Below are 20,763 nucleotides of genomic sequence, written 5' to 3'. Positions count from 1 at the left end.
TTTTAGATTCCACATATAAGTAATATCATATGATATTTGCCTTTGTCTGACTTACTTCACTTAATATGATAAAACATAGGCCATCCATGTTGCTGCAAATCACATTATTTCATTCTTTTTTCTGGCTGAGTATTATATATATCTATATATCTACATATATATATCTCACATCTTCTTTATGCATTCATCTGTCAATGGACATTTAGGTTGCTTCCATGTCTTGGCTATTGTAAATAGTGCTGCTATGAACATTGGGGTGCATGTATCTTTTTGAATTAGAGTTTTTTTCCAGATATATGCCCAGGAGTGGTAATGCTGGATCATATGGTAACTCTATTTTTGGTTTTTAAGGAAGCTCCTTACTGGTTTCCAGTGTGGCTGCACCAATTTACATTCCTGCCAATAGTGTAGGAGGGTTCCCTTTTCTCCACACTCTCCAGCATTAATTATTTGTAGACTTTTTATGGCCATTCTGACTGGTGTGAGGTGATACCGCATTGTAGTTTTGATTTGCATTTCTCTAATACCGATATTGAGCATCTTTTCATGTGTCTGTTGGCCATCTGTATGTCTTCTTTGGAGAAATGTCTATTTAGGTATTCTGCCCAGTTTTTGATTGGGTTGTTTGTTTTATTGATATTAAGCAGTATGAATTGTTTGCATATTTTGGAAATTAATCCCTTGTTCACATCATTTGCAAATATTTTCTCCCAGTCTATAGGTTATCTTTTCATTTTGTCTATGGTTTCCTTTGCTGAGCAAAAGCTTTTAAGTTTAATTAGGTTCCACTTGTTTATTTTTGTTTTTATTTCCATTACTTTAGGAGATGGATGCAAAAAAATATTTTTGTGATTTATGTCAAAGAGTGTTCTGCCTATGTTTTCCTCTAGGAGTCTTATAGTATCTGGTCTTACATTTATGTCTTTTTTTAAAAAAATTATTTGTTTTATTTATTTATTTTTGGCTGCGTTGGGCCTCGTTGCTGCACTGGAACTTTGTTGCTATGTGTGAGCTTTCTCTAGTTGCGGTGAGCAGGGGCTACTCTTCATTGTGGTGTGCGGGCTACTCTTCGTTGTGGTGTGCAGGCTTCTCATTGCAGTGGCTTCTCTTTTTGTGGATCCTGGGCTCTAGGTACGCGGGCTTCAGTAGTTGTGGCATGTGGGTTCAGTAGTTGTGGCTCCTGGGCTCTAGAGCACAGGCTCAGTAGTTGTGGTGCACGGGCTTGGTTGCTCCACGGCATGTGGGATCTTCCCGGACCAGGGATCAAGCCCGTGTCCCCTGCACTGGCACGCGGATTCTTAACTACTGCACAACCAGGGAAGTCCACGTTTAGGTCTTTAATCCATTTTGAGCTTATTTTTGTATATGATATTAGAGAATGTTCTAAGTTCATTCTTTTACAGATAGGTGTTTGGTTTTCTAAACATCTATTTGCAGACTTTTTAATGATGGCCATTCTGACCTGTGTGAGGTGATACCTCATTGTAGTTTTGAGTTGCATAAGAAATATATTTTTAAAATAGATTTTGAACTAACCTTTAGAAAGATAAATTTTTGTGCTATTATCTCTTTTGTGTCCAGTAGAATATGTTTATTTACACATAAATAGCTAAATCACTGACATCCTAAAATTCAAAACCTTTAAAGTAGACTTCTGTTTGTATAGTATTATTAACTGTTCTTTTCCAGGAAGCTTATTAATAAGATTATTTTTCAAAGTAATAAACTGCCTGCCTGCCACTTACAGGCCCATTATTACTATGCTAGCATTTCTATTGTCTTTAGGAGAGTCTAGAAATGTTTGAAATTGAAGCCTGGAAAATGCCACGGTAGTCTGATAGAGTCCTTGGTAACATTTTTATTCTCACCTGAAGTAAATTACTATATATTAAATGAAGATTCAATGAAATAATATTTCTTCACAGTTATGTCTACATTTAGCATTGCTTTAAAAACATATCTAACCAGTTTTTTTTATTTTTCATGACTACTATTAATTTTTGGCTCTCTTTAAAAATAGAAAAATGTTTTTTGCAAATTTTATATGACTTATAAACAATGGTCTCTGAAGTACTGATTGACATATTCCTGTGAATATAACTCATAAATTTAGAAATAATCTTTGTAAGTGAGTAAATGTCACAGATTTTAAAGAGTTTTTTCCTTTGTAAAGTTTTCCCCAAAACTTTATGACTTCAGAAAAATCTATACATTAAAAATTTTCAGGAGTGACATCAGCAAGATGGCAAAGTAGGAAGCCCTGGACCCTTCTTCCCCTGCAAACAAACACACCAATTCAGCAACAGTTCATGAGCAAATTCACTTTGTGAGAAATCCAGAAATTAAACGAAAGTTTCTTGTACCCTGGGTGAGTGCAAAACCAGGCTCACCTAAGCCAATAGGGAGATTCAGGACACCTTCTCACTATCACCCCTGCCCCCAGCATAGTGCCATATAATCAGGAAGAGACCCCATAGCTCCCAGCTTCTCCCAGGAAGGGGAAGGCATTGGTTTGTGTATCCAGCACCCCAGCTTTTCAAAGGGGGCTCCCCAGAGGACTGGCTTCTGTTTTGCAGTTCTTGGAACTCTGGGGGGTCTGGTACAGTCTAGCCACCCAAGAGAGAATAGAGACAGAGGCTTGGGCTGGTAGATGTCATAGATCCTTTTTCCTGCTCAGGATAGAGTGAACAGATGAAAAATTCTAGCTCTCATCTACCCCTTGGGAGGGAAAGAGTAGATCCATGTGTATAGAGCACCAACTTCTCTGGGGTTGACCAAAGAACTAGAATCTGTCTTGCCAGTCTTGGAACTCTGATAGATCTGATGCAATCTAGCTGCTTAGGGGAGAATGGAGATAGGCTGTGGTTTGGGCTAATAGATACATTTGCTACCCCTGGCACAGCACAGAGCAAGTGGACAAAGCTGTAACTTCCTGCTTCTTCTTGGAGAGGGAAAACGGTGGTACAGGTCCCCAGAATCTCTGGAAGGGCTGACTGATGGGAGTCTTCTCTTGTATAGGGCCAGTCCATGAGGACTGGGAGAGGTGCCTACTTTGTCTATGCACATACACCAATATAGAGAGACAAGGAAAATGAAGAATTAGGCAAAGGTTTTCCAAACAAAAGAGCAAGATAAATTTCCAGAAACCAACCCTAATTAAATGGAGTTATATATTTACCTGACAGAGAATCCAAAATAACTTTCATAAAGATGCTTACTGAGGGCTTCCCTGGTGGCACAGTGGTTGAGAATCTGCCTGCTAATGCAGGGGACACGGGTTCTAGCCCTGGTCTGGGAAGATCCCACATGCCATGGAGCAGCTAGGCCCGTGAGCCACAACTACTGAGCCTGTGCCTCTGGAGCCTGTGCTCCGCAACAAGAGAGGCCGCGATGGTGAGAGGCCCGCACACCGCGATGAAGAGTGGCCCCCACTTGCCACAGCTAGGGAAAGCCCTCTCACAGAAACAAAGACCCAATACAGCAAAAATTAATTAATTAATTAATAAAAACTCCTACCCCCAACATTAAAAAAAAAAAAAGATGCTTACTGAGGTCAGGAAAAAAATGCATGAACAATGTGAGAGCTTCAGCAAAGACACAGAAAATATTTGAAAGTACCAAACAGAAATCATGGAACAGAAGAACACAATGATTGAACTGAAAAATTCACTAGAGGGGTTCAAGAGCAGAAGAAATGATCAACAAACTCAAAGACAAGTCATTATTGGAAATAATTCAGTCAGAGGAGGAAAAAAAGAAAGGATGGAAGAGAGTGAAGAAAGCTTAAGGGGCTTAGGGGACTTATAGGATAATCAAATAGATTAATATACACATTATGAGAGTCCCAGAAAGAGAAGAGATGGGGAGAGAAAGGACCAGAAAGCTTATTAAAAGAAATAATATCTGAAAACTTCCCAAATCTGGGGAAGGAAATGGATGTCCAGATCCAAGAAGCACCCCGCCCCCCCAAAAAAGATTAAGATAAATCCAAAGAAATCCACACTGAGACACATTGTAATCAAATTGTCAAAAGTCAGAGACAAAGAGAATTTTGAAAGCAATAAAAAAAAAGTAACTTGTCACATATAAGACTATCAGTGGATTTTTCAGCAGAAACCTTGCAGGCCAGAAGAGAGTAGAATGATATATTCAAAATGCTGAAAGAAAAAAAAAAGCCAACCAAGAATACTCTGTTCAGCAAAACTGTCCTTTAGAAATGAAGGAGAGAGAAAGATTTTCCCAAATAAAAGCTGAGGGAACTCATGACTTCTAGACCTACTTTATAAGAAATGCTAAAGGGAATTCTTCAAGTTGAAATGAAAGTGTGCTAAATAGCAGCATAATAGCATAAGAAAGTATGAAACTTTGGTAAACATAAATGTAAATGTAATAAATGTAAAAAATAATAAAGATACATAGATATAAATTGTGACAACAATAACATAAAGTGTGGGGGGGGAGATGTTAAATTATGCAGTTTTTGTATGTGATTGAACTTAAGTTGTTATAACCTTTATTTTTTATTTTTTAACTTTTTTGTTCTGACAAATATTTTTCTCATAAAGTGTGAACAGTAGTATGCTACTGTGATTAAAAAAATTTTTTTATTAGATCTTTATTGGAGTATAATTGCTTCACAATACTGTGTTAGTTTCTGTTGCACAACAGAGCGAGTCAGCCATATGCATACACATGTCCCCATATCCCCTCCCTCTTAAGCCTCCCTCCCATCCCCCCATCCCATCCCTCTAGGTCATGGCAAAGCACTGAGCCGATCTCACTATGCTATGCTGCTGCTTCCCACCAGCCAACTATTTTACATTCAGTAGTGTATATATGTCAATGCTACTCTCACTTTGCCCCAGCTTCCCCCTCCCATGCCATGTCCTCAAGTCCATTTTCTATGTCTACCTCTTTATTTCTGCCCTGCAACTAGGTTCATCAGTACCACTTTTAATTTTTTTTAGATTCCATATGTATGCGTTAGCATATGGTATTTGTTTTTCTCTTTCTGACTTATTCACTCTGTATGACAGACTCTAGGTCCCTCTACCTCACTACAAATAGCTCAATTTCATTACTTTTTATGGCTGAGTAGTATTCCATTGTATATATGTGCCACATCTTCTTTATCCATTCATCTGTCAATGGACATTTAGGTTGCTTCCATGTCCTGGCTATTGTAAATAGTGCTGCAGTGAACATTGTGGGACATGTCTCTTTTTGAATTATATTTTTTTCTGGGCATATGCCCAGTAGTGGGATTGCTGGGTCCTATGGTAGTTCTATTTTTAGTTTTTTAAGGAACCTCCATACTGTTTTCCATAGTGGTTGTATCAATTTACATTCCCACCAACAGTGAAAGAGGGTTCCCTTTTCACCACACCCTTTCCAGCATTTATTGTTTCTAGATTTCTTGATAATGGCCATTCTAACTGGTGTGAGGTGATAACTCATTGTAGTTTTGATTTGCATTTCTCTAATAATTAGTGATGTTGAGCATCTTTTCATGTCCCTCTTGCCCATCTGTATGTCTTCCTTGGTGAAATGTCTATTTAGGTCTTCTGCCCATTTTTTAACTGGATTGTTTGTTTTATAGATATTGAGCTCAATGAGCTGTTTGTATATTTTGGAGATTAATCCTTTGTCTGTTGTTTCATTTGCAAATATTTTCTCCCATTCTGAGGGTTGTCTTTTTCTTTTGTTTATGGTTTCCTTTGCTGTGCAAAAGCTTTTAAGTTTAATTAAGTCCCATTTGTTTATTTTTGTTTTTATTTCCATTACTCAAGGAGATGGGTCCAAAAAGATCTTGCTGTGGTTTATGTCAAAGAGTGTTTTTCCTATGTTTTCCTCTAAGAGTTTTATAGTGTCTGGTCTTACATTTAAGTCTTTAATCCATTTTGAGTTTTTTTGTGTGTATGGTGTTAAGTAGTGTCCTAATTTCATTCTTTTACATGTAGCTGTCCAGTTTTCCCAGCACCACTTATTGAAGAAGCTGTCTTTTCTCCATTGTATGTTCTTGCCTCCTTTGTTGTAAATTAGGTGCCCATTTGTGCGTGGGTTTATCTCTGGGCATTCCATCCCTTACCATTGATCCATATTTCTGTTTTTGTGCCAGTACCATACTGTCTTGATTACTGTAGCTTTGTGGTATAGTTTGAAGTCAGGGAGCCTGATTCCTCTAACTCCGTTTTTCTTTCTCAAGATTGCTTTGGCTATTCGGTGTCTTTTGTGTTTCCATATGAATTGTAATTTTTTTTGTTCTAATTCTGTGAAGAATGCCATTGGTAATTTGATAGGGATTGCACTGAATCTGTAGAGTGCTTTGGGTAGTATAGTCATTTTCACAATATTGATTCTTCCAATCCAAGAACATGGTATATTTCTCCATCTCTTTATGTCATCTTTGATTTCTTTCATCGGTGTTTTATAGTTTTCTGAGTACAAGTCTTTCACCCCATTAGGCAGATTTATTCCTGGATATTTTATTCTTTTTGTTGCAATGGCAAATGGGAATGTTTCCTTAATTTCTCTTTCTGATTTTTCCTTGTTGGTGTATAGGAATGCCAGAGATGTATGTTCATTAATTTTGTATTCTGCAACCTTACCAAATTCATTGTTTAGTTCTAGTAGTTTTCTGGTGGCATCTTTAGGATTTTCTATGTATGCTATCATGTCACCAGTAAACAGTGACAGTTTTACTTCTTCTTTTCCAACTTCTATTCCTTTTATCTCTTTTTCTTCTCTGATTGCTCTGGCTAGGACTTCCAAAACTATGGTGAATAAGAGTGGTGGGAGTGGACATCCTTGTCTTGTTCCTGATCTTAGTAGAAATGCTTACAGTTTTTCATCATTGAGTATGATGCTTGCTATGGGTTTGTCATATATGGCCTTTATTATGTTGAGGCAGGTTCCCTCTATGCCCATTTTCTGGAGAGTTTTTATCATAAATGAGTGTTGAATTTTGTCAAAAGCTTTTCTGCATCTATTGAGATGATTATATGGTTTTTATTCCTTAATTTGTTAATGTGGTGTATCACATTGATTGATTTGCATATATTGAAGAATCCTTGTATCCCTGGGATAAATCCCACTTGATCATGGTGTATGATCCTTTTAATGTGCTGTTGGATTCTGTTTGCTAGTATTTTGTTCAGGATTTTTGCATTTGTGTTCATCAGTGATATTGGTCTATAATTTTCTTTTTTTGTGATATCTTTGATTTTGGTATCAGGGTGATGGTGGCTTTGTAGAGTGAATTTTGGAGTATTCCTCCTCTGAAATTTTTTGGAAGAGTTTGAGAAGGATTGGTGTTAGTTCTTCTCTAAATGTTTGATAGAATTCAGCTGTGAAGCCATCTGGTCCTGGACTTTTGTTTGTTGGAAGATTTTAAATTACGGTTTCAATTTCATTACTTGTGATAAGTCTGTTTATATTTTCTAATTCTTCCTGGTTCAGTCTTGGAAAATTGTACCTTTCCAAGAATTTGTCCATTTTTTCATGGTTGTCCATTTTATTGGCATATAGTTGTTTGTAGTAGTCTCTTATAATCCTTTGTATTTCTGCAGTGTCAGTTGTGATTTCTCCTTTTTCATTTCTAATTTTATTGATTTGTGTCCTCTCCATTTTTTTCTTGATGAGTCTGGCTAAGGGTTTATCAATTTTGTTTATCTTCTCAAAGAGCCAGCTTTTAGTTTATTGATTTTTGCTATTGTTTTCTTTGGGTCTATTTCATTTATTTCTTCTCTGATCTTTCCTTCTACTGACTTTGGGTTTTCCTTGTTCTTCTTCCTCTAGTTGTTTTAAGTGTAAGGTTAGATTGTTTATTTGAGACTTTTCTTGTTTCTTGAGGTGAGATTGAATTGCTATAAACTTCCCTCTTAGAACTGCTTTTGCTGCATCCCACAGGTTTTGGGTCATTATGTTCTCGTTTTCATTTATTTCTATGCATTTTTTATTTCTTCTTTGATTTCTTCAGTGATCTCTTGGTTATTTAGTAGTGCACTGTTTAGCCTCCATGTATTTGTGTTTTTTACAGTTTTTTTCCTGTAATTGATTTCCAATCTCATAGCATTGTGGTCAGAAAAGATGCTTGATACGATTTCATTTTTCTTCAATTTTCTGAGGCTTGATTTGTGACCCAAGATGTGATCTATCCTGGATAATGTTCCATGTGCACTTCAGAAGAAAGTATATTCTGCCACTTTTGGGTGGAATGTTCTATAAATATCAATTAAATCTATTAGGTCTATTGTGTCATTTAAATCTTGTGTTTCCTTATTTATTTTCTGTTTGGATGATATGTCCATTGGTGTAAGTGGGGTGTTAAAGTCCCCTAATATTATTGTGTTACTGTCGATTTCTCCTTTCATGGTTGTTAGCATTTGCCTTATGTATTGAGGTGCTCCTATGTTGGGTGCATAAACATTTATAACTGTTATATCTTCTTCTTGGATTGATCCCTTGATCATTATGTAGTGTCCTTCTTTGTCTCTTGTAATAGTCTTTGTTTTAAAGTCATTTTGTCTGATATGAGAATTGCTACTCCAGCTTTCTTTTGATTTCCATTTGCATGGAATATCTTTTTCCATCCCTTCACTTTCAGTCTGTATGTGTCCCTAGGTCTGAAGTGGGTCTCTTGTAGACAACACTTATATGGGCCTTGTTTTTGTATCCATTTAGCCAGTCTCTGTCTTTTGGTTGGGGCATTTAATCCATTTACATTCAAGGTTATTATTGGTATGTATGTTCCTATTACCATTTTCTTAATTGTTTTGGGTTTGTCTTTGTGGATCTTTTTCTTCTCTTGTGTTTCCCACCTAGAGAAGTTTCATTAGCATTTATTGTAAAGCTGGTTTGGTGGTGCTGAATTCTCTTAGCTTTTGCTTGTCTGAAAAGCTTTTGACTTCTCCATCGAATCTGAATGAGATCCTTGCTGGGTAGACGAATCTTGGTTGTAGGTTTTTCTCTTTCATCACTTTTAGTATATCCTGCCACTCCCTTCTGGCCTGCAGAGTTTCCACTGAAAAATCAGCTGATAACCTTATGGGGATTCCTTTTTATGTTATTTGTTGTTTTTCCCTTGCTATTTTTAATATTTTTTCTTTGTGTTTAATTTTTGTTAGTTTAATTAATATGTGTCTTGGTGTGTTTTTCCTAGGGTTTCTCCTGTATGGGACTCCCTGTGCTTCCTGGACTTGGGTGACTATTTCCTTTCCCACATTAGGGAAGTTTTCCACTATAATCTCTTCAAATATTTTCTCAGGCCCTTTCTTTTTCTCTTCTTCTTCTGGGACCCCTATAATTTGAATGTTGGTGCATTAAGTGTTGTCCCAGACGTCTCTGAGAGTGTCTTCAATTCTTTTCATTCTTTTTTCTTTATTCTGCTCCTTGGCAGTTATTTCCACCATTTTGTCTTCCAGCTCACTTATTCATTCTTCTGCCTCAGTTATTCTGTTACTGATTTCTTCTAGTGTATTTTTCATTTCAGTTATTGTGTTGTTCATCTCTGTTTTTCTTTAGTTCTTCTAGATCTTTGTTAAACATTTCTTGTATTTTCTCAATCCATGCCTCCATTCTATTTCTGAGATTCTGGATCATCTTTGCTATCATTACTCTGAATTCTTTTTTCACATAGATTACCTGTTTCCTCTTCATTTATTTGGTCTTATAGGTTTTTACCTTGCTCTTTCATCTGTGACACTTTTTTTTTTTTTTTTTTATGAGTGGGATTATGTTTTACTGGTTGTTTGGCCTGAGGCTTCCAGCCTGGCGTTTGTAGGCTATTGGGTAGGGTAGAGCTGGGTCTTGGTGCTGAGATGAGGAACTCTGTGAGACCTCACTCTGATGAATATTCCCTGGGGTCTGAGGTTCTCAGTTATTCCAGTGGTTCGGACTTGGAGCTTCCACTGCAGGAGCTTCGGCCTGACCCCTGGCTCGTGAGCCAAGGTCCTGCAAACTGCGTGGGGTGGCCAAAAAATAAATAAATAAAAAATAAAAGAGAACAATAACAAAGTAAAAAGTAAAATTAGGCTAGGAAACTAACAGGTATGTTAGAAACAATATAAAAATAAAAATATAGATGAATCAACAACTGGAAGGTACATAAGTACCACAATAGTAAGAAAGAGGAGGGAAAAGGAAAAATAATTGGGGGGGGGGAGGGCTTGGCTATGGAGGGCGGGACCTAAGCAAGGGCAAGTTTTGGGCAGTGGGAAGGGCCTATGCTTAGGACCCACGGGGCTGGAAAAGGCCCTGGGGGCTGTGGGGGTGGGGCTTAGGCTCAAGGAACAGAAGGGGCCCAGGCATGCCCCCCACCCCTGGTCTCAGAGGGCAGGGGACCTCACCTGGGAGCCCAGCAGGGTTCCTGGGCTCAAGTGGGCAGGGCAAACACCCTCCTCTCCTCTTCTGCTCCTCCGGTCTGGGAGGGCCCCTCCTGCTTGCCTATCCTGATCTCCCCGGCCTCCTTCTATGCCCTCAGGACCAGTGTGGCCAGAGGGGAGGGCCTTGGAGGTCAGGGGACTGGCCTGGTAGCTCAGCAGGCTCCCCGGGCCCCAGTGGGTGGAGCAGATGCCCTCTGCTCCTCTCTCACTTCTCCCAGATGGCTCCTCACACCTGCCTCTCCTGATCTCCCTGGCCTTCCTATTATGCCTCCAAGAATCCACTGTAAGATATTTTATGTAAGCACCAAGGTAACTACACACAGACAAAAAATTCCTATGGAAGTTACAGAAAAAAAGAGAAAAGAATCATGGCATACCAATACAAAAAATCCAAATACAAAGGAAGACAAAAAGAGAGGAAAAAAACAGACAAAAGAATTACAGGACTAACAGCTAACAAATGGCAATAGTATATTTTCACCTATTAATAATTATTTTAAATGTAAATGGCACAGAGTAGCTAAATGCATTTAAAAAAGAAAGACTCAGCTATGTCTGTGTACAAGAAAGTCACTTTAAGGCTGAAAATGAAGGGAAGGAAAGAGTATTCCATGCAAATGGTAACAAAAAGAGGGTCGTGGTGGTGGTGGTGGGGTGCTATACATATATCAGAAAAAATAGACTTTAAGTCAACTGTCACAAGAGACAAAGGACATTATATAATAGTTAAAGGGTCAATCCACTAGGAAGATATAACAATTATAAATATATATGCATCCAACATCAGAGCACCTTACTATATAAAGAAAACATTGGCAGAAATGAAGGGAGAAATAAACAGCAATACAGTAATCATAGGAGACTTCAATATCACATTTTCAATAATGGATAGAACATCCAGATAGAAAATCAGTAAGGAAACAGAAGAATTGAACAACACTATGACAAATGAAACTAATAGACATATACAGAACTTTCTACCCAAAGCAGCAGAATACACATTCTTAAGTGCACACAGATCTTTCTCCAGGATAGATCATGTTAGGTCACAAAACAAGTCATAGCAAATTTAAGAAAATTGAAATTGTATCAGGTTTCTTTTCTGACCACAGTGGAATGAAACCAGCAATCAATAGTGGAAGGAAAACTGGAAAATTCACAAATACAAGTTTCCCTCACTATCTGAAACTATAGTGTTCCTATGAAACCTTTTGTAAGCCAAAATGGTGTAAAGTGAAGAAGCAGTTACCTTAGGACACATCTCGATAATGGATGCATAAAATAAATTAAGATAAAGCACAGATGCTCACAGTCACAGTTCAAAGCTGTGGTGGCTTGAAGTCAAGATGCTGAGTAAAGTTTACAGGGAAGAAGCTTTGTGGTGCCTCTCTCACTGCTTGGGGTGCGCACTGCCTCTGTAATGGCTCACTGAAAAACAAAGGCTGAATGCTTTTTTCACTTTTTACATTTTTTTGTTTTTGTAAAACTGAAAACCCCCTTCAGATTTCTTTAGGTTAGTGAAAACAAGTACTATTGTAAGTCTTTCATAAAAGTGAAGTGGTGTAAAGCGAACTTTCAAAAAGTTGGGGATACCTGTATGTGGAAATTAAAGAGCACATTCTTGGACAGCCATTTGGCCAAAGAAGAAACCAAAAAAGGAAATCAGAAATACCTCAAGATAAACAAAAATGAAAATAATATACCAAAACTTATGGGATGCAGCAAAAGAAATACTAAGAAGAAAGTTCATAGTGATAAATACTTACATTAAAAAAGAAGAAAGATCTCAAATAAACAACCTAACTACACTTCAAGGAGCTAGAAAAAGAATAACAGACTAAGCCCAAAGTCAGCATAAAGTAGGAAATAAAAATTTTCTCAGAAATAAACAAAAGAGAAAATAGAAAAAAAAGAAAAGTCAGTGAAACTACGAGTTGGTTTTGTTTAAAAGATAAAATTGATGAATCCTCAGACTAAGAAGAAAAAAGAGAAGAGTCAAATAGATAAAATCAGAAATGAAAGAAGAGACATTACAATTAATGCTACAGAAATAAAAAGGACTATAAGAAACTACTATGAACAATTATCTGCCAACAAACTGGATTACCTCGAAGACATGGATAAATTCCTGGAAGTGTACAATGTACCAAGGCTACGTAATGAAAAAATAGAAAGTCTGAACAAACTCATGACTGGTATGGAGATTGAATCAGTAATCAAAAACTTCCCAACAAGTTTGGTTTCACTGGTGAATTCTACCAAACATTTTTTTTTTACAGCATAAATTCCTTTTATTTATTTATTTTTATATCTTTATTGGAGTATAATTGCTTCACAATGTTGTGTTAGTTTCTGTTGTACAACAAAGTGAATCAGCTATAAGTATACATATATCCCCATATCCCCTCCCTCTTGAGCCTCCCTATCCCACCCCTCTAGGTCATCACAAAGCATCAAGCTGATCTCCCTGTGCTACGCAGCTGCTTCCCACTAGCCATCCATTTTCCATTTGGTAGTGTATATATGTCAGTGCTACTCTCTCACTTTGTCCCAGCTTCCCCTTCCCACACCGTGTCCTCAAGTCCATTCTCTACGTCTGTGTCTTTATTCCTGCCCTGCCTCAAGGTTCATCAGTACTGTTATTTTTTTTAGATTCCATATATGTGTGTTAGCATAGCATACTGTATTTGTTTTTCTCTTTCTGACTTACTTCACTCTATATGACAGACTCTAGGTCCATCCACCTCACTACAGATAACTCAGTTTCTTTTTATGGCTGAGTAATATTGCATTGTTTATATGTGCCACATCTTCTTTATCCATTCATCTGTCGATGGACACTTAGGTTGCTTCCATGTCCTGGCTATTGTAAATAGAGCTACAATGAACATTGTGGTACATGACTCTTTTTGAATTATGGTTTTCTCAGGGTATATGCCCAGTAGTGGGATTGCTGGGTCGTATGGTAGTTCTACTTTTAGTTTTTTAAGGAACCTCCAGACTGTTCTCCATAGTGGTTGTATCAATTTACATTCCCACCAACAGTGCAGCAAGGTTCTCTTTTCTCCACACCCTCTCCAGCATTTATTGTTTGTAGATTTTTTGATGATGGCTATTCTGACCTGCGTGAGATGATACCTTATTGTAGTTTTGATTTTCATTTCTCTAATGATTAGTGATGTTGAGTATGTTTTCATGCGTTTTTTGGCAGTCTGTATGTCTTCTTTGGAGAAATGTCTATTTAGGTCTTCTGCCCATTTTTGGATTGGGTTGTTTGTTTTATTGATATTGAGCTGCATGAGCTGCTTGTATATTTTGGATATTAATCCTTTGTCAGTTGCTTCATTTGCAAATATTTTCTCCCATCCTGAGGGTTGTCTCTTTGTCTTATTTATGGTTTCCTTTGTGTGGAAAAGCTTTTAAGTTTCATTAGGTCCCATTTGTTTTTGTTTTGTTTTGTTTTTGTTTTTTGCTGTACACGGGCCTCTCACTGTTGTGGCCTCTCCCGTTGTGGAGCACAGGCTCCAGACATGCAGGCTCAGCGGCCATGACTCACGGGCCCAGCCGCTCCGCAGCATGTGGGATCTTCCCAGACCGGGGCACGAACCCGTGTCCCCTGCATCGTCAGGCGGACTCTCAACCACTGCACCACCAGGGAAGCCCCCATTTGTTTATTTTTTATCTTATTTCCATTACTGTAGGAGGGACCAAAAAAGATCTTGCTGTTATTTATGTCAAAGAGTGTTCTGCCTAAGTTTTCCTCTAACAGTTTTATAGTGTCTGGCCTTACCTTTAGGTCTCTAATGCATTTTTTTTTTTTTTTTTTTTTTTTTTTTGTGGTACGTGGGCCTCTCACTGTTGTGGCCTCTCCCGTTGCAGAGCACAGGCTCCGGACATGCAGGTTCAGCAGCCATGGCTCACGGGCCCAGCCACTCCGCGGTATGTGGCATCTTCCTGGACTGGGGTACGAACCCATGTCCCCTGCATCGGCAGGTGGACTCTCAACCACTGCACCACCAGGGAAGCCCTCTAATCCATTTTGAGTTTATTTTTGTGTATGGTGTTAGGAAGTGTTCTAATTTCATTCTTTTACACATAGCTGTCCAGTTTTCCCAGCTCCACTTACTGAAGAGGCTGTCTTTTCTCCCTTTTATATTCTTGCCTCCTTTGTCAAAGATAAGGTGACCATATGTGCGTGGGTTTATCTCTGGGCTTTCTATCCTGTTCCACTGATCTATATTTCTGTTTTTGTGCCAGTACCATACTGTCTTAATTACTGTAGCTTTGTAGTATAGTCTGAAGTCACGGAGCCTGATTCCTCCAGCTCCATTTTTCTTTCTCAAGATTGCTATGGCTATTCAAGTTCTTTTGTGTTTCCATAGAAAATGTAAAATTTTTTGTTTTAGTTCTGTGAAAAATGCCATTGGTAGTTTGATAGGGATTGCATTGAATCTGTAGATTGCTTTGGGTAGTGTAGTCATTTTCACAGTGTTGACTCTTCCAACCCAATAACATGGTATATCTTTCCAAATGTTTGTACCATCTTTGATTTCTTTCATCAGGGTTTTATAGTTTTCTGCATACAGGTCTTTTGCCTCCTTAGGTAGGTTTATTCCTGGGTATTTTATTCTTTTTGTTGCAGTGGTAAATGGGAGTGTTTCCTTGATTTCTCTTTCTGATTTTTCATTGTTAGTGTATAGGAATGCAAGAGATATCTGTGCATTAATTTTGTATCCTACTACTTTACCAGATTCATTGATTAGCTCTAGTAGTTTTCTGGGTACCAAAAATTTAAAGAAGAATTAATACCAATCCTTCTCAAACTCTCCCCAAAATTGAAGATTAGGGAACACTTCCAAATTCATTTTGTGAGGCTAGCATTACCGTGATGCCAAAGGCAGGTGAAGATACCACAAGAAAAAAAAAAAAATGAAATGAAACATCCCTAATGAATATAGATGCAAAAAATCCTCAGTAAAATACTAGCAAATCAATCCAGCAGCACAGAAATAAATCTATGCATATACAGTGAACTGAATTTGACAAGGATGCCAAGAATATACCATGGAGAAAGGATGGTCTTTTCAACAAATGGTGCTGGTAAAACTGGATATCCACATGCAAAAGAATGAAATTGGACCCATCTCTTATACCATACACAAAAATCAACTCAAAATGAATTAAATACTTAAATGTAGGACCCCAAACTGTAAAACATCTAGAAGAAAACAGAGGGGGAAATCTTCATGGCATTGGTCTTGGCAATGATTTCATGGATATGACACTAAAAGCACAGGCAGCAAAAACATACATACATACATACATACAACTACATCAAACTAAAAACTTATGCACAGCAAAGGAAACAATCAACAGAGTAAAAAGGCAACCTACAGAATGGGAGAAAATATTTGCAAACCATATATCTGATAAGAGGTTAATCTGCAAAATATATGTGATAGTTAATGTGTTAACTTGACTGGGACAAGAGATGCCCAGATAGCTGGTAAAGCATCATTTCTGATGTGTCTGTGTGGGTGTTTCCGGAGGAAATTAGTATTAGAATCAGTAGAGTGAGTAAAGAAAATCTGCCCTCACCAATGTGGGCAGGCATCACCCAATCCATGAAGGGCCTGAAAAGAGCAAAATGTGGAGGAAGGGTGAATTCTCTTTCTTCTTGAGCTGGGACATCCATTTTCTCCTGCCCTTGGACATCAGAGCTCCTGGTTCTTAGACCTTTGGACTCATACTGAATTATACACCAGCTTTACTGGTTCTCCAACTTGCAGGGGGCAGATTGTGGGACTTCTTGGCTTCCATAACCATGTGAGCCAATTCCTATAATAAATCTCCTCATATGTATCTCTCTATATTTGTATCTATATCTATATCTGTATCTGTATCTCTATACTATTGGTGCTGTTTCCCTGGAGAATCCTGACTAATACAATATATAAGGAACTCCTACAACTCAATAGTAAAAAACTAATAATCTGATTAAAAAATAGGCTAAGGATTTGAATAAACAGTTTTGCAAAGAAGACATAAAAATAGCCAACAGGCATGAAAAAATGCTCAGTGTCACTAATCACTAGGGAAATACAAATCGAAACTACAATGAGCTATCACCTCATGGCTTTCAGAATGGTTATCATTTAAAAAAACAAAAGACAAATGTTGGTGAGGATGTGAAGAAATTGGAACCTTTGCATACGGTTTTTGGGAATGCCAAATGGTGCAGCTGCTGTGGAAAACAGTATGGAGGTTCCTCAAAAAATTCCCAGTAGAACTACCATATGATCCAGCAATCCCACTTCTGGGTATCCAAAAGAATTGAAATCAAGATATCAAAGAGCTATAAGCGCTCCAGTGTTCATTGTAGCACTATTCACAGTAGGCAAGATGTGGAAACAACCTAAACTTGTTCATCGACAGATAGATGTGCTACATATATACATATGTAATGGAATACTATTCAGCCTTGAAAGAGATTCTGCAATCTGCAGCAACATGGATGAACCTTGAGAACATTATGCTAAGTGAAATGTCAGTCACAGAAACACAAATATTACATGATTTCACTAATATGAGTTATCTAAAATAGTCAGACTTACAGAATCAAAGAGTGGAGTGGTGGTTGTCAGGGGTTGGGAAAAAGGGGAAATGAGGAGTTATTTATCAACAGGCATAAAGTTTGTTAAGCAAGATGAATAGGTTCTAGATATCCTCTGTACAATATTGTACCTATAGTCATCAATAATGTACACTTAAAATTTTATTAAGAGCACAGGTCTCATGTTGTGTTCTTACAATAAAAAATTTAAACGACTTTTTAAATGTAATTTTCAGTTGTTGGAATCTTGTATTTTCTCCATCAAAAAGTTCTGAAGCTCTCAGCTATATAAAAATTAGCACTTAAATCAGTAGAGAAACTAGTTAACTTGGATGTAAGGAGAAAATCTATAGCCATAGGTGTTTATAGCTAATAACTGACTCATTGCTCTCCGCAATCCCATCAAATTCATAAGTATATAATAACACTTTGGTTAAACTAGCTAAAGGCTCTCTTGTATGTCATCTACTTATGGGCAGAACCAATAATATTCTTTGTTCAACTGACTTAAGTTTCTCAGTGTTTAATTCATTTTGTGAATGGAATAGAAATAAAATATTCTTAAACATTTTAAAAGCTGGTAAATTGAAAAACTGTTCAAGTACAGTGCTTTTTCAGATCTTTGCTTTCTAAAAATCAACTGACCAGCTACCTGAAATGTTAGCATGTGGTACCAAATCTGCCTGCTGCCTCTACTTCTCTTCTCTCCTAGATGGTGAGCTCCTTAAGTGAGAAGTTATGTTTTTTCACATTTGAAACCTTAGAGCTTAGGAAACAGAGACAGCACCCAGTAAATTCTTGAGTGAATTTGAATGACCAACAAATAGCTACAAAAGTTGAATTGCTATCACCAGTATTTTGGAATGAATCAAATAAGGCTCTCTACTCTTATCCTTGCTCCTACAATCTCTATTTCATATCCTTGAATAAGCATGGTTCGATTTTGCCTGGATGCTTGGTGTGTGTGTGTGTGTGTGTGTGTACGTGTGTGTGTGTGTGTAACATAAATGTTTCAATGAGGTACCCACTTTTACACACCCACCCTCTCTTCCATCTCTAGTTTAGGATCTTTCTGATATATAGTTTATATATGTCCACTGAATATTTTCCCCAAGTAAAGATATATGATTCCTTTATATTGAATTTACAATTTCATACAATTAATTAGTAGAGGGAAAATATAAACTACTTACTTATTTGTTTATTTGGCTGCACTGGGTCTTAGTTGTGGCACGTGGGATCTTGCTTGCAGCATGCGGGTTCTTAAGTTGCAGCATGCGAACTCTTAGTTGCGACGTGTGGGATCTAGTTCCCTGACCAGGGATTGAACCCAGGCCCCCTGCATTGGGAGTGTGGAGCCTTAGCCACTGGACCACCAGGGAAGTCCCTAAAACTACTTTTAAAAGAGGGCATTGGCATAGGATGGAGCAAATATCAGACCTCCAGCAATAAACATTCTAAGGGAGTAGGGGCAGGAGTACAACCTGAGCATGGACTTGGGAGACCTGGATTCTGGTACTGGTGCCGCTCTGACTAGATCTGAGATCTATACTGGTCCCTGGGTCCCTGTTTGTGTACTCATCTGGAAAATGAGGGGGCTCAGTGACCTTTAAGAGTCCCTCCAATTCTGTGGTTCTATGCTTCAAATGACTTTTAAATAACAGAGTACTTGATTTGCCAAAACTTAAGCCTTAAGCCTTTTTTGCTTGGCTCTATTGTGCCTTTACCACATCATTGTGATGTAAACATGAGTTTTCAGAATTTCCATTTTTCAGTTGGGAGTCTGAGCCGGGTGACTTTGGGTCATATGATAGATTGCCTAACCTCATTTTAGGCGGTTTCCTTAGATCATCATATGTTTAGGAGGAAAACAAGCTAGTCTCAGCAAGACAAGAGAGCTTATTCTAACCACTGTTGTGTTGGTCTAATCAGTTATTCCCTAACTTTTTCAGCCAGATTAAATTGAGTAATCCCACTTTTCACATTTCCCCCCAGCCTCTCTTGTTTGCAGTGTTCTTTAGAACAACTGCAAAGTAAAAATCCCTGTCCATGCTTCATGGTATAAGGTCCTATCATAACTCCCTTTTTCCTCCACAAGGAACTCCCAAGTTTTGTTCCCTTTCCAATATTAGAGCACTCTTCTGGATTCTTGATGTTTACCCACCTCTTCTCCACCCTGAACACTGGATGACTACTCCTTCCATCAGCATTTTAAAAGCTTTGAGGGACAGACCACTAGGTAAAACATAAGGACACCAAACATTGCCCAACTATCTACATATGTTAATCCTGGTTTTTCAAATAGAAGAATGAATGCATGTGCAAACAAATTCAGACAATGGAAGAAGTCTTCTTTTCACTCCAGACCCTGAGTACTTCTTTCCAGAAGTAAGGCTTTTGAGTTTTTTGCCATAATTTCTATTTTTCAAATAAAACACACATTTTTTTTTTGTTTTGAGCTACTTTCTCAAAGTGAAAATTACTAGCCTGTTTCTTTTGAGCAGTAAACACACACCTGATATATTACCATTGTTTAACACTTTTACATGCTCTACTTTAATTTTTAAGATGAATAATAGATAAAAATCAAAATTATATTAGAAATGAAAAAGGATAAGAGGACACCAAACTGAAAGCAAAGCTTGGTTTTGGTACAGGCTTTACCCCTTGAACCAAATAATTTATAGGAGCTGTCCACTCAGAAATCATATAATTCTGTGACTTTCTACTCCGACACCAACATTTAAATAATAGAATCCTTCAGAATCACAGTGATCCATGTGAGTCTTCTCTTAATGAAAGGGAGGTATGAAGCTTTTTTTGGAGAGTCTAACATACCCCAGATCTAGTGCTAATAATGAGACATAATTACCTCATTTAGCTTATTTTTTCATTTAATAATGTAATTCAGTCACTCTAAGTTTCAGGTTTTAAAAGGGCTCAGACTTTCTATACCTCATTGAGTTTTTAAAGAACTTTAGGAGATAAGCTTGTTCTATGTGTGATGAAATATCTTCAAGATAAATTATGTTTAAAAAAAAAGATAAAATACAGATGAGTGTGAATGACATGTTCCCATTAATCTTTTGTGTTTTTTGTTGTTGTTGTTTTTCGGTATGCAGGTCTCTCACTGTTGTGGGCTCTCCCGTTGCGGAGCACAGGCTCCAGACGCGCAGGCTCAGCGGCCATGGCTCACAGGCCCAGCCGCTCTGCGGCATGTGGTATCTTCCCGGACCGGGGCACGAACCTGCGTCCCCTGCATCGGCAGGCGGACTCTCAACCACTGCGCCACCAGGGAAGCCTGTTTTTGTTGTTTTTTAAAGTAGGCCCTTGTATATGCCTAGAAAAATTCTGGAAAGCTACACAAGAAAATGTTAACAATAGTTAATTCTGATAAATTTACTGGGGGTTAGAAATAAAGAAAAAGATTTTTACTTGTCATTTTATATTTTTTTGTATTTGTTTTTGAAAACCAAGGGCAGGTATTAATCTAGTTCTTATATCCCCTTTAGGAGAAAAGAAATAAGAGGAAAATTTGAAGAGCTAAGGGAATCAGTATTTGTAGTACAACTCATTTTATTGTTTTCTTCATGTGAAGAAAATATTAAAGTAGAAGAAAAGATGGTTGCCTAAGTACAGATAAACCCATGAAGTTTTCTTATAGAGGGGTGAAAGGGGAGAGCCTAGGTTGTCTGCTCTGCCTTTGGAATCTAACTTCCAATTTTTGGCAGATGCAGCTCAGAGGTAATTGGAAGTGGGTGAAACAAA

The 20,763-nt window shown here is 37.8% G+C and overlaps 1 long non-coding RNA gene across 1 annotated transcript in view; it reads left to right on the top strand.

The window, feature by feature from the left end:
• LOC132483155 (uncharacterized) overlaps window positions 1-20,436 on the top strand; it is a 32,449-nt gene extending 12,013 nt beyond the window's left edge. Inside the window, exon 4 of the long non-coding RNA XR_009531052.1 lies at window positions 20,118-20,436. This is a non-coding gene — a long non-coding RNA (uncharacterized LOC132483155). The remainder of the gene's footprint in view (window positions 1-20,117) is intronic.
• Window positions 20,437-20,763: the final 327 nt, after the last annotated feature.

This window comes from Mesoplodon densirostris, chromosome 2, assembly GCF_025265405.1.
Source record: "Mesoplodon densirostris isolate mMesDen1 chromosome 2, mMesDen1 primary haplotype, whole genome shotgun sequence".
Classification (NCBI taxonomy): domain Eukaryota; kingdom Metazoa; phylum Chordata; class Mammalia; order Artiodactyla; family Ziphiidae; genus Mesoplodon; species Mesoplodon densirostris.
The sequence above is the reverse complement of the archived record's forward strand: the minus strand, read 5'-3'. Positions and strand labels throughout refer to the sequence as shown.